The sequence below is a fragment of the Stigmatopora argus genome, chromosome 1 (assembly GCF_051989625.1).
Source record: "Stigmatopora argus isolate UIUO_Sarg chromosome 1, RoL_Sarg_1.0, whole genome shotgun sequence".
NCBI classification, from domain to species: domain Eukaryota; kingdom Metazoa; phylum Chordata; class Actinopteri; order Syngnathiformes; family Syngnathidae; genus Stigmatopora; species Stigmatopora argus.
In genome coordinates, this window is record NC_135387.1 from 26,159,476 (window position 1) to 26,171,863 (window position 12,388).

The 12,388-nt window shown below is 38.4% G+C and overlaps 1 long non-coding RNA gene across 1 annotated transcript in view; it reads right to left on the reverse strand.

Annotated features, from left to right (window-relative positions):
* Positions 1 to 3,182: 3,182 nt before the first annotated feature.
* LOC144082453 (uncharacterized) overlaps positions 3,183 to 12,388 on the reverse strand; it is a 60,965-nt gene continuing 51,759 nt past the window's right edge. Inside the window, exon 5 of the long non-coding RNA XR_013303254.1 lies at positions 3,183 to 3,383. This is a non-coding gene — a long non-coding RNA (uncharacterized LOC144082453). The remainder of the gene's footprint in view (positions 3,384 to 12,388) is intronic.

A 12,388-nucleotide genomic window follows, 5' to 3' on the forward strand; every position in this document is an offset into this window, starting at 1 on the left:
CTTCTGAGCAGTGGCGGAACACATTTGTACAGGGCCTGAGTACAATGGGTGTAAAAGCCCCCCTCCCTACACAGTGGTACCTTACTTGTATGCCTCTACTTACAAAATATTCAGGTTACGAATAGCCAAAATGTAAAATTACAAAAAATAAAATCTCCCAAAATATCAAAAATCCCTTGAAACATGAATACACTATCTTTATTTCATTTTGAAATGACCATGATATGTTCCAGCACCTTGCTGGCCTCCCATTGGCTAGGAGGGGATGCACATCTTCACGATGCTTTTTGTGTTCATCGTCTGTGTTTTCAACTGTGTTTTGTAACTTTTTCCGAGAGTACTTAAAGCAGCAACTTTATTCTTTTCTTTTTCTTTTTGAGCCCCAAGAAAGTTCGTTGGATTCATAAATTTAAGTTGTTAACTAGTTTGTTTACGTGCGTAAGTACGTATTTATTGGGCTGTCGCCAAATGTTTGTGTTTTGTTGGTAGTTTATTCGGTACACGGTCGATTGGTTGCCGATCTTTTGGTCGCCGGTCTTTTGGTCGCCGGTCTTTTGGTCGCCGGTCTTTTGGTCTCCCGGAAGGTAAGTGATAATTTCCAATTAAATCGTTGCTCAAATTCCCTAAATACAAACTGCGAATTACTATTTAGTCATACTTAATGCCCTAGTAATTATTAGGCTAAAGAAAAGCTCCAAATTTCCCGGACTTTTATTGTTTTTTGTTGGAGAACTTGTTAAGACTTGACTGACGTAGCTTCTTAAAGGGACAACGCATGTACATACAAACTCTTATACACTCACACATCGGCTCAGTGAAACTGCTGATGGCCATTGTTGGCTTTTATTGATGCGTAGACCGTGTTGTTTTACCTTGTTTTGTCACCTCTCTTTTGGTCGTCGGTCTTTTGGTCGTCGGTCTTTTGTGCGCCCGTTGTTGCGGTCGGGCGACCAAAAGATGGCGACCAAAAGACCGGCGACCAATAGACCGGCGACCAATCGACCGCACACGGTTTATTCAGGACCGTGTAACCAATGATGGAATTGACAGGTAAAATGTGTCTCTACTTACAAAAAATCCAAGTTACAAAACCACTTCTGGCACAAATTAATTTTGTAAGTAGAGGTACAGCTGCAGTTATAAAGAGTTGTCACTCTTGGGGCGCTACAAACACCCACCAGAGCAGTTTTTAGGGGAGGGTGGCTATTGACTTTTCATTTGGAGGCACCCTTCATAAAATACAGATTCGAAAGTATTGTGTGTGTGTGTAACACAAAATTATTTGTCTGCACCACCTTAGGTTTATTTTATACTTGCCATTCACCCAACCACATCCCCCATACCACCCTAAAACCGGAGCCTTATCCCCCAAGACCCTCCCCAATTTCCGCCCCTGCTTCTCAGATTTTCCTAGGGGCCTTAGGGAGTTGCCTATTGCAAATCTTGAGTAGCAGCGTTGCTTGCAGCGCACACTTCCACTTCAGGGCGCCCATAAAATTAACAGTGGCTATAAAATACACACTAGCAAAGTATGCTTCTAATGGCACCTGGAAGCCCGCAGGTCATTGACAGAGGACATTATCCAGTAAAATGGCCTTGATGCATCCCCAGATAAGCGAATTTGTTGACTTCTCGTTGAGCATTATCTCGATAATGGTCGAGGAACCGTGGAAATCGGGCGAACCGCCTTAGTTCCTTCCTTTGGATGAGGACAACATATTTTCTAGTCTTGGCCACCGTGATATGGCACATCATATATTCTTGCCTTTTATGTTATATAAGTGCTGCAGTGGTCTCTGCAGCTCATTATTTTTATGTATGTGAAGATCTGTGGTTGCCTGGAAGCTGTCCATCAGATTGTCAGTTTCCAAGGCAATTGCAGTTACTGTAAGGAAGTACAAATCTGGGACACTTTACCAAATAATTACATATAAATAAATGAACTCTTATCGTGCCCTATCATTGGCTTTCATTGACGCCACTGGACGTCCAATCCACTTTGACTGAGAGAGGTTGGAAGCAAATGGCAGCAAATGGCAATAAATACATTTTTTTTACTGGTATTGGGGTTTATAACCAGTGTGTATGTTTTTGTAGTTATTTGTTTTAATGTTAGGGAATTTTGTTTGTGACATTTTATTATATTAGTAATTATGCATACAAATATATTTATAAAAATATACATTTACCTATTAGCCTCTAGTATTGCTAAATTGTAAATAATTGTTTTAGTGGTATTGGCGGTCCTAACGGATGTGTATTTTTGGAGTTATTTGTTTTAATGTTATTGATTTTTGTTTGTGTTATTTTATCATTTTAGTAATTATGCATAAAAATATATTTTGAAAAATATTAATTTACCTATTAGCCTCTAGTATTGCTAAATTGTAAAAATATATCAACCACCACTAGATGTTCAATTAATTTCCAGTGAACGGTAAAAAATAATAATCAAAGTTTTAGTGGTATTGGCGGTCATAACGGGTGTGCATTTTTGTATTTATTTGTTTTAATGTTATTGATTTTTGTTTGTGACACTTTATCATATTACTAATTTTGAAAAATATTGATTTACCTATTAGGCGCTATTGCTAAATGGTTAAAATAAATCAACCGCCACTAGATGTTCAATTTAATTGCAGTGAATGGTAAAAAAAGAATCTAATTTTTAGTGTTTTTGGCGGTCATAACGGGTGTGTATTTTTGTAGTTATTTGTTTTAATGTTATTGATTTTTGTTTGTGATATCTTATTATATTAGTAATTATGCATCAAAATATATTTTGAAAAATATTAATTTAGCTATTAGCCTCTAGTATTGCTAAATTGTAAAAATATATCAACTGCCGATGTTCAATTCATTTGCAGTGAATGGTAAAAAATCAATCAATCAAAGTTTTAGTGGTATTGGCGGTCATAATGGGTGTGTATTTTTCTATATATTTGTTTTAATGTTATTGATTTTTGTTTGTGACACTTTATCATATTACTAATTTTGATTGATTTACCTATTAGCCACTATAGCTAAATTGTTAAAATAAATAAACCGCCACTAGATATTCAATTTAATTGCAGTGAATGGTAAAAAAAAGAATCAAATTTTTAGTGTTTTTGGCGGTCATAACGGGTGTGTATTTTTGTAGTTATTTGTTTTAATGTTATTGTTTTTGGCTCATTCACATTAATTTGTAATGATGCATAAAAATACATTTTGAAAAGAATATTGACTTACCGCACAGCTACTATTGACAGCAATAATCCATTTCAAGTGGGAGGGCTGGCCACCTTCCCAATTCCAATAAATTGGACATCTAATAGCCACAAGCTCATTGAAATTCCAAGCCGAAGAGCGACATGATTGGACGTCCATCATCGTGAGCAGCCCTGTAATACAGACAATACGACGGTTAAATTGAGAGCGCAAAAGTAGACATCGTATTTAGGGTCATGTAGGCCACATTTGTAGATCAAATAGTTTATTCAGGAAGCTCCAATTGAACAATTTACTGAGCTGGAATTGCACACTTTGAACCACTTGGTTTGAAAATAGAACATTTCCAAGTTAAATGAGGAGATTGAGCTGATAAATTGGCCGGTCTGGGTCGCTCACAGCATGAAAAGAAGCTCCTCAAAGGGCCAAAGCACCCACCTTATTATTAGGAAGGCGATTTAAACGTGCAATTTATAGCACGACCGCAAGGGGGCGTTGAAAGCTTGTTGCATACTTTATTGAAAACGTCTCACCAAGGGGGTTTATGTCATTTCATTGTCTGTCTGTCATAGGCTACAGTAGCTTGAATGCAGTCTTGAGAGAACAAAACAACAGCCGGAATTTTTGGAATGTGTTTCTATTTTATCTACATCGGCCTTCTGCACTATTTTTCTATTAATATTCAATTATGGAGAATAAAATCAAGGCAGGGTGGCCCGGTGGAGCGAGTGGTTAGCGCATCGGTCTCATAGGTCTGGGGTCCTGGGTTCAAATCCAGGTCGGTCCACCAGTGTGGAGTTTGCATGTTCTCCCTGGGCCTGCGTGGGTTTCTTCCGGGTACTCCGGTTTCCTCCCACAATCCAAAAACATGCATGGTAGGCTGATTGGACACTCTGAATCACAGGTGTCAAAGTGGTGGCCCGGGGGCCAAATCTGGCCCGCCGGATCATCAGTGCTGACTTTCTGTTTTGGGATCAAATTAAAATGAAGAGTGTAGATGTATATTAAATTTCCTGATTTTCCCCCTTTTAAATCAATAATTGTAATTTTTTAATCATTTTTTTCTGTGTTTTTAGTTCAAAAATCCTTTTGTAAAATCTAAAAAAATATATTAAAAAAAGTTAAAATAAACATTGTTTTAGATCTATAAAAAACTGAATATCCAGTTCTTTTAATCCATTTAAAAAAAATAATCTAAATATTATATCTAAAATGGTCCGGCCCACATGAGATCTAATTGGCATGAATGTGGCCCGCGAACCAAACGGAGTCCGACACCCCTGCTCTAAATTACCCCTAGGTATGGGTGAGTATGGATGGTTGTCCCACCTCTGGCCCGGAGTCAGCTGGGATAGGCTCCAGCACCCCTTGAAAATCAAGGCACTGACCTAAAAAAGGGTTAATGCTGTACATGCTGCACATATTGCATACATACATACACAAGTACATGAAAATATAAAAAAATGAATAGCCATATCTTGTTCACATTTTATTTTTGCTTCCGAGTGGGAATCACCTGATTTTCCCAATCTGACAATATCGAGTCCCAATTTAATACCGGGGAAATGTATTAAGGTGAAGAAAAATGGCAATCATTTTTTAGCGATGCCCACGATCCGAAATTGGATCGGAGTTTACACGGGCCCAATCGCATCTTTTTCAGAGGATTGGAATCAAGTAGAAAAAAATTGCGTAAAAAAAAAAAAAATGTAAAATTTTTTAGGGCACTGACAGATCCGTGTGCGGTCGATTGGTCGCCGGTCTTTTGGTCGCCGTCTTTTGGTCGCCGGTCTTTTGGTCGCGGTCTCTTGGTCGCGGTCTTTTGGTCGCCCTGACCACGACAACGGGCGACCAAAAGACCGGCGACCAAAAGACTGACGACCAAAAGACCGGCGACCAAAAGACCGACGACCAAAAGACCGGCGACAAAACAAGGTAAAACAACATGGTTTATGCATCAATAAAAGCCAACAATGGCCATGATCAGTTTCACTGAGCCGACGTGTGAGTGTAGAAGAGTTTGTATGTACATGCATTGTCCCTTTAAGAAGCTACGTCAGTCAGGGTCTTAACAAGTTCTCCAACAAAAAACAATAAAAGTCCGGGAAATTTGGAGCTTTTTTTAGCCTAATAATTACTAGGGCATTAAGTATGACTAAATAGTCATTCACAGTTTGTATTTAGGGAATTTGAGCAACGATTTAAATGGTAATTACCACTTACCTTCCGGGCAACCAAAACACCGGCGACCAAAAGATCGGCGACCAAAAGACCGGCGACCAATCGACCGTGTACCCTTTAACACGCGCTTTTCCTGCATCTCAAAATTCACTAGACAACATGGCTACTGAAAAATGAGGAGATAAAGACTCCGAGCCTCACAAATGAAGACCTATTTTCCAGCTGGTGGTGTGCCTTGATATTTTCGTAACGCAAAAAGTGCGCCGCAGCTCAATAACGGGGGGAAACACACGAGATAGATGGCACAAAATGATTCATCCTTTTGCAAAGAACTGCGTCACTAACAAGCCACCTTTCTGATAAAGCTGAACATGGTCGTGTGACTGAGTTTTGCCGGCCGGTGACTTGGCAAAGATCCAGTGTCCTCTCAAAGACACGAGGGGGGTGTTAAGTCTGCAACAAGAGGTGTTATAAATAACCTTGTTCTTTTGGAAGAAAAAAAAAAGAGTGATTACAGTGGTACTCTTTAAATCCTCGCCCTGGGGGGGCTTCATCAGGGGAATGAAATGCCCTTGCACTCGCAGTGATGTGTGGCTCCGTTCCTTAATCGATAGATTGAGATTCGAGCGTTTTGTACTTCTGACTGGGAGCAACAACAAACTCTTTTCTTCGCCCACCACCATCGATTGGAACTGCTTTTATTTTAAGAACCGACACGTTACATCTTCACTTCCTATTGGTTAGACCAGGGGTGTCAGGGTTGCGGCCCACAGCCGGGAAGTGGCCCGCTAGGGGCTCTGATCTGGGCCGTGGGGTTGTTCTGCCGGTACACGGTCGATTGGTCGCCGGTCTTTTGACCAAAAGACGGCAACCAAAAGACGGGGACCAAAAGACCGGCGACCAAAAGACGGCGACCAAAAGACCGTACACGACACGGGGCATCCAGTTCTGCCGTTTTGTTTTAAACTTGAAAAAGCAAACCCAAAGAGTTTAAGCCTTTAACTAAGAAGTCATTTGTTTTCAGCATTTATTTTCAGGTTTCATGTATTTACAAGAAAATGGTCAAAATGACCTTACAGCCTCTTTAATTGATCTAAAAGTAGCGTATTTTCCGGACAATAAGTCACACTTTTTTTTCCTATATCATTTTGCCAGCCCTGCGACCAATACTCAAGTGTGACTTAAATACGTATTTTTTCCTCTCTCGGACCAATGAAAGTCTATTTTCTCCAAGATGCCTGCAGAATTTGACTGAAGGTCCCTTGATGATTAATGAACGTTCGAACTCCCCCAAGGAGTTCCATAAATTTCTCAGGCAGATTGCTGCAAAGACCCATTTATTTCATTGAGACACAATCAATAATTTGATGGCCATCCTAAAGGCTACAATTAACGTGGCAAATTGTTAGCATCTCTAAAATACAACATGGGAAATGTAAACTACAGAAAAAGGTTTAGATACATTTTTTTGCCAAGCGATAGTTCAGTAATCTGTCTATCCACATTTTAATAATCTATACACACAGTTAACTATTTTAGCATACCATTAAGCACCTTCATAATTCATTCATTCATTTTCGGAACCGCTTTATCCTCACTAGGTTCGCGTGGGGTGCTGCAGCCTATCCTAGCTGACTTAGCGGCAATTTAGAGTATCCAATGAGCTTATAACAGTGGTGGGCCGTCAGGGCCTTCAAAGCCTTCTCTGCTGGCCTAAGAAATATCTGAATCATATATTATATTTTGTCCATCAATACTTATTAAATCATTCCAAATTGTCTGTTAGCTTCCTTTCTTTGTTGCTTTACCCCTTGGTTGCACTGATTCCAGATGTGTGTTTTCATATTGAAGCATTTAAGCAATCACATTTCAGCCATTATTTGTTGCCAGGGTCAGAAATCTGCCTCAAGGCCTTCACAATCAGTTCTGCAGGCTCTGCTGCATTAAACAAGCATCAATAAGACTGTTGCTTTAACCAATCAGAATTCGATTTGGTGACACCAGGCCTTCTTGCAGGCGTAGGGATACGTCATTGCCTTCTCGCAGTCGTAGGGATACGTCATCGCTTTCACCAACTATGATTGGCTAGTGATAGAGTAGGCGGGCCAAAGCCAGAGTGAGCCAGCCAGTGAGCAAACTCAACCCACAATGGCCGACAGAGGGAAACAAATGGATTCGGTTGCAGATTTGCTGGAAAAGCCATTTTCAAGACGGACATTTCAAGAAAAAAAAGCTGGACATCATTAAGAAAGGTCGGACACCTCCAAAGCAAGCAAGCCTGTCGCAATCGGGAACGAACATTTTCAGCACTAAATCAAATAAAAACGTATGCCAGAAATACGACAGGACAGCCTCGACTTTCAGCATTAGCTTCGATGGCGATAGAAAAGAAGGAGGAAAGAAAGGAGGATGGATATTGTGTACAGTTAAAAGGGATTTTTGGTGAGTAAAATATGGCTATATTCCTAAATAATATTTCAATTGTATGAGGTTATTATTGATGATTTTTTATGTGTCGCAGCTGTAGCTGCAGGAGAGGTTTTATAGCCATAAAATAGTTTTTGAGGGTTGGATTGATTCGTTGAAGGCGCTACGAGAGAATCCACGGACGGCCACTGGTTTATAATGCATGTCTTTGGAATGTGGGAGGAAACTGGAGTACCCGGAGAAAACCCACGCAGCCCCGGGGAGAACATGCAAACTCCACACAGGTGGACCGACCTGGATTTGAACCCAAGACCCCAGAGCTGTGAGGCCGACGTGCTAACCACTCAAGCCGCCAATCTTTATAATTAGTTTGAAAATTTAGAACATTTAATACGTTAAGTGAAAGTACATTTTCTTTTTCAGTAGACATGGAGGTACTGAAAATATTCTTTGTACTAGGATGTCAATTTCCTGCACTTTGATCATTTTGTTTGGGGCACAGCAATTTTAGCAAGTGAGCTTTTCCCACAATGCCTTGTAGGCATTTTGGACCATCACAGGCTGTACTTGTTGGCCTGTCCTTTTTAGACAGAACTCACAAAGAGCGAATTTTGTCCCTACCGCATGTGCATTCGCACAGTTGTTATGCCTTTACGCTCTCTAAAGATCACAAAAGGAACGATGCTAGGCTCCACACTTGGCTTGAAGCTCATTACACATACGCCGTGTTCTGCCAGTCTTATGTCTTTTCGCACCTCAGAAATCAGCAATTTTGCAGTTCCGCTTCAAATAGGAGGACGGAAAAATTCACGGAAAGCTCGTTTTGACGGCCAGTGCAAAGAGTGTTGCAAGATTGGGAGGTTGGAGTGGAAGAAAAATAAACTGAAAGGCTTGATGAAATAAATGTAGGCTTCTTTTGAGAAACTTGGGATCTTTTCGAAGAAACAGTTTTCATTAGTTTTGGTCATTGCTTTTCTCCATTCATCCATGTAGATCTATGTGTATATTTCTATATTTATTTATCTATTTATATATTTATTAATGTATTTTTATATTTCTAGATTTATTCCTTTATTTATTTAATTACTTATTAATTTATTTATATATATATTTATTTATTTATTTATTTATTTATTTATTTATTTATTTATTTATTTATTTATTTATTTATTTATTTATTTATTTATTTATTTATTTATTTATTTATTTATTTATTTATTTATTTATTTATTTATTTATTTATTTATTCATTTATTCATTTATTCATTTATTCATTTATTCATTTATTCATTTATTTATTTATTGATTTATTGATTTATTTATTGATTTATTTATTTATATATTTATTTATATATTTATTTATTTATTTATGTCTATAATGTCTTTTCCTGTGTCTGTATTCTCACCCTCTTGCTACTGTGACAATGAAATTTCCCGAATACGAGATGAATAAAGTTACCTAACCGAACCGAACCGAACCTAACCTAACCTAACCTAACCTAACCTAACCTAACCTAACCTAACCTAACCTAAATACAGTGGTACCTCTACTTACGAACTTCATTGCTTCTAGAAGTGGGTCCGTAACTTGAATTATTTTCTAGGTACAAGATATTTTACGGTTTACTTTTTTACGAATAAAACTTATTTTGTATGAGGGTTGATAAAATGTTGGCTTGTTTTGAGAAACCTGGGTCTTTTAGAAGAAACAGTTTTGATTCGTTTAGTCATTGCTTTTGTACATTACTAGAATTACAGTCGTACCTCTACTTACGAAAAGTATTGACTCCAGAAGCGAGTCCGTAACTTGGATTTTTTTCTCGGCACAAGCGTATTTTACGGTACAAAAAAAACTGCTTGGAACGCGTATGAAGTATGCAGTATTTCGCATTAAGAAAAAAGAATTTTGGCATGAATCTAACGTCCTACTGACACTAACCTCGTGTTGTTTGTATATGATCTGTATAGTAAGCACTGTCACGAGACGGGCAATTTATGGAGGCACGCTGCTTTTCTCTGACATGCTGCCTCTTTGCCGGGGCCCTCAGCATGACTCATTCGCCCGTGGGAGTCCGCCTGTTCTGTGCGTGAGACGGACCGGACCGGTGCATGTCACCGTGCCTCCAGCAGGAGCGGAATAAGGCTCACGGAAAACTGTCACTGCGAGGGAAGCAGCCGGAGCCGTTTGCCTTTCACACGGAATCTCGGAGATGCTATTGTGTGGAGTTTGCGTGACTCCTACGGCACCGAGTTTGCGCTACACTGTCACTATTCGCTTACGTTTTTATTGGCGACTAAAGCGAGCAGCGGCAGCCTCAAGCGAGCGCCTTCAAATTCTGACTTTTCAAGTCATTTTGGATTCCACTGTAAATTCTTCTGTAAACTGCTGCCAGAAAAATTCACACTCTTTAGCCGTTCATATGCACTACTGCATTTTCCGGATTCTAAGTCGTACTTTTTTCATAATTTGGCAGGGGCTGTGACGAATACTCTCCCAGTCAAAGTGGATTGGACGTCCAGAATTGTCAACGGCAATGCCAATGAGCTTGCATGTCCACCCGCACTCTGCCAGTGGTGATATTTCACTGTTTATGTAGTTGGCGTACACACCCTACACACCCTCCGGTGGATACACAAGCAAATAAAGGGTTTATTGTTCTAGTCCAGTGGAGTGAACTGGGCTTTACTGCTCGGTAAAATTGTGGTGGCTATTTTCTTTTCTTATTGCTCTCAAAGAAAAGAAAACGAATCAAAAAAAACCCCAAACAAACAAAAAACTCCCACAAAAGATTGTTTTAATGTCTAAATCAGCTATTTTCAAATTCTGTTCTCCCAGGGAAAACATGCAAGGGCCAGCCTGAAATCCTACCACTTTCATTTGTTAACAGATAATAGTTAACTTTGCGGATTCACCACCTATAGTATCAGGACACGAATACAAATATGAAATTAAATTGGGAATTGCCATTTAAAAGTCCAAGTAATATTAAATAGACAGCATAAAAACACTGTCCCTACAACGCGCTCATCCACGTATTGCCGTGAGTAATGGACCCCATTAACCGTGATAAATGAGGTATTACTGTAATCGGTATCAGGTAAGATTTTTTTTTATTTAAAAATGCCCAGTAAAAATTGTTTGGACGTCTATCACGTCTAAAATCAACAACTCGGTGGTCAGAGAAAAAACAAAACACAAACATAAATCACACTTGACTGTTAGCAGTTGCCTATTTAGCCTGTTTTTCTCCATTTAACTATTGTTACTGTAAATTATGTTTTTGCTTGGTTTTTGATCAAAAAAATAAATCGAACTTCCTAAAAATGTGACTTTTACTCCAGTGCGACTTATATAAATACTTATTTCCTTTCCATTGTACATTATCCGTCTGGTACGACTTATTGTCAAAAAAAAATGCAGTATATACCAAAAGCAGTTTTAATGCATATCAGTGTTGTTTGAAGGTTTTACCCCAAACCATCCCAACCAAAAAAATAAAAATAAAACATTTCTCCAAAAAGAAATTAAAGCTACTTTCACCCCTGATATTATCCTCAAGTTGATTTAAATAGAGTATCAAACACATTAACATGAACTTAAATTTTACTTACTCGTTTGAAAATACAAACAATTTAATTGACTTGTCAATGCATCCGTCCGCACAAGTGAATGGAAGTGACGTTTTGGATATAACACTATAAAAGATGACCTGCAGTATATTACAGCTATTCTCATCATCTATCCAGTACATCAAGCCTCTGGTCACATTCTGCCCCAGTGTCAAGGACCCATGGTCGATCATTCTTGCAAATTAGACATGTATCCAATGTGAAGGCGATGATAGGGCTCACCATACACGGTTTAATGTGACACTTGCAATTCCCAGGTTGATAAACTATATGTGACAGAGCTGCTAAATGTCAAAAATCACATTTCGTAGTGGGTAAATAGCATTTTCAGATTTTGTGACCCTTATCTTATCTCATTTTATAATGCTTTTCAAATAGTTTCCTTTTTTTTCGCCCAATATTACCCACATTTTTGTTTTAGCGAACAACGTCGAGACTGCTTGAAACATCTGCTGAGAATGCACACGCCATTGAAATGGAGGTGAATTTTCAAAATAATTCAATGTTTTGAGAACATGCCAAATGCAAAACTTATTTAGAACATGACGTTGCGTTCTAAAGTGAGTCGTCATGGTAAGTTAAAATGGCTAGCCAAAAAACGAAAACTTTCAACCTTTTTTTTCATGCAAATAGCTAAAAATAAAAAATTGCTGATTTTTTTTCCATGCAAATAGCTAAAAAAATACATTAAAAATCTTTGCTGGATTTTCTTTTTCATGCAAATAGCTAAAAAAAAAATCATTGCTGGATTTTTTTTCCATGCAAATAGCTGAAAAATAAAAAATAATTGCTGGGTTTTCTTCTTCATGCAAATAGCTAAAACAAATAAACAAAAAAATCATTGCTGGATTTTTTTTCATAGTTTTCATACAAAAAGCATATCTAGCAGTTTGGTATAAACTGGTAAAAAGATTTATAGTTTTGACGCTGTAATGTATTT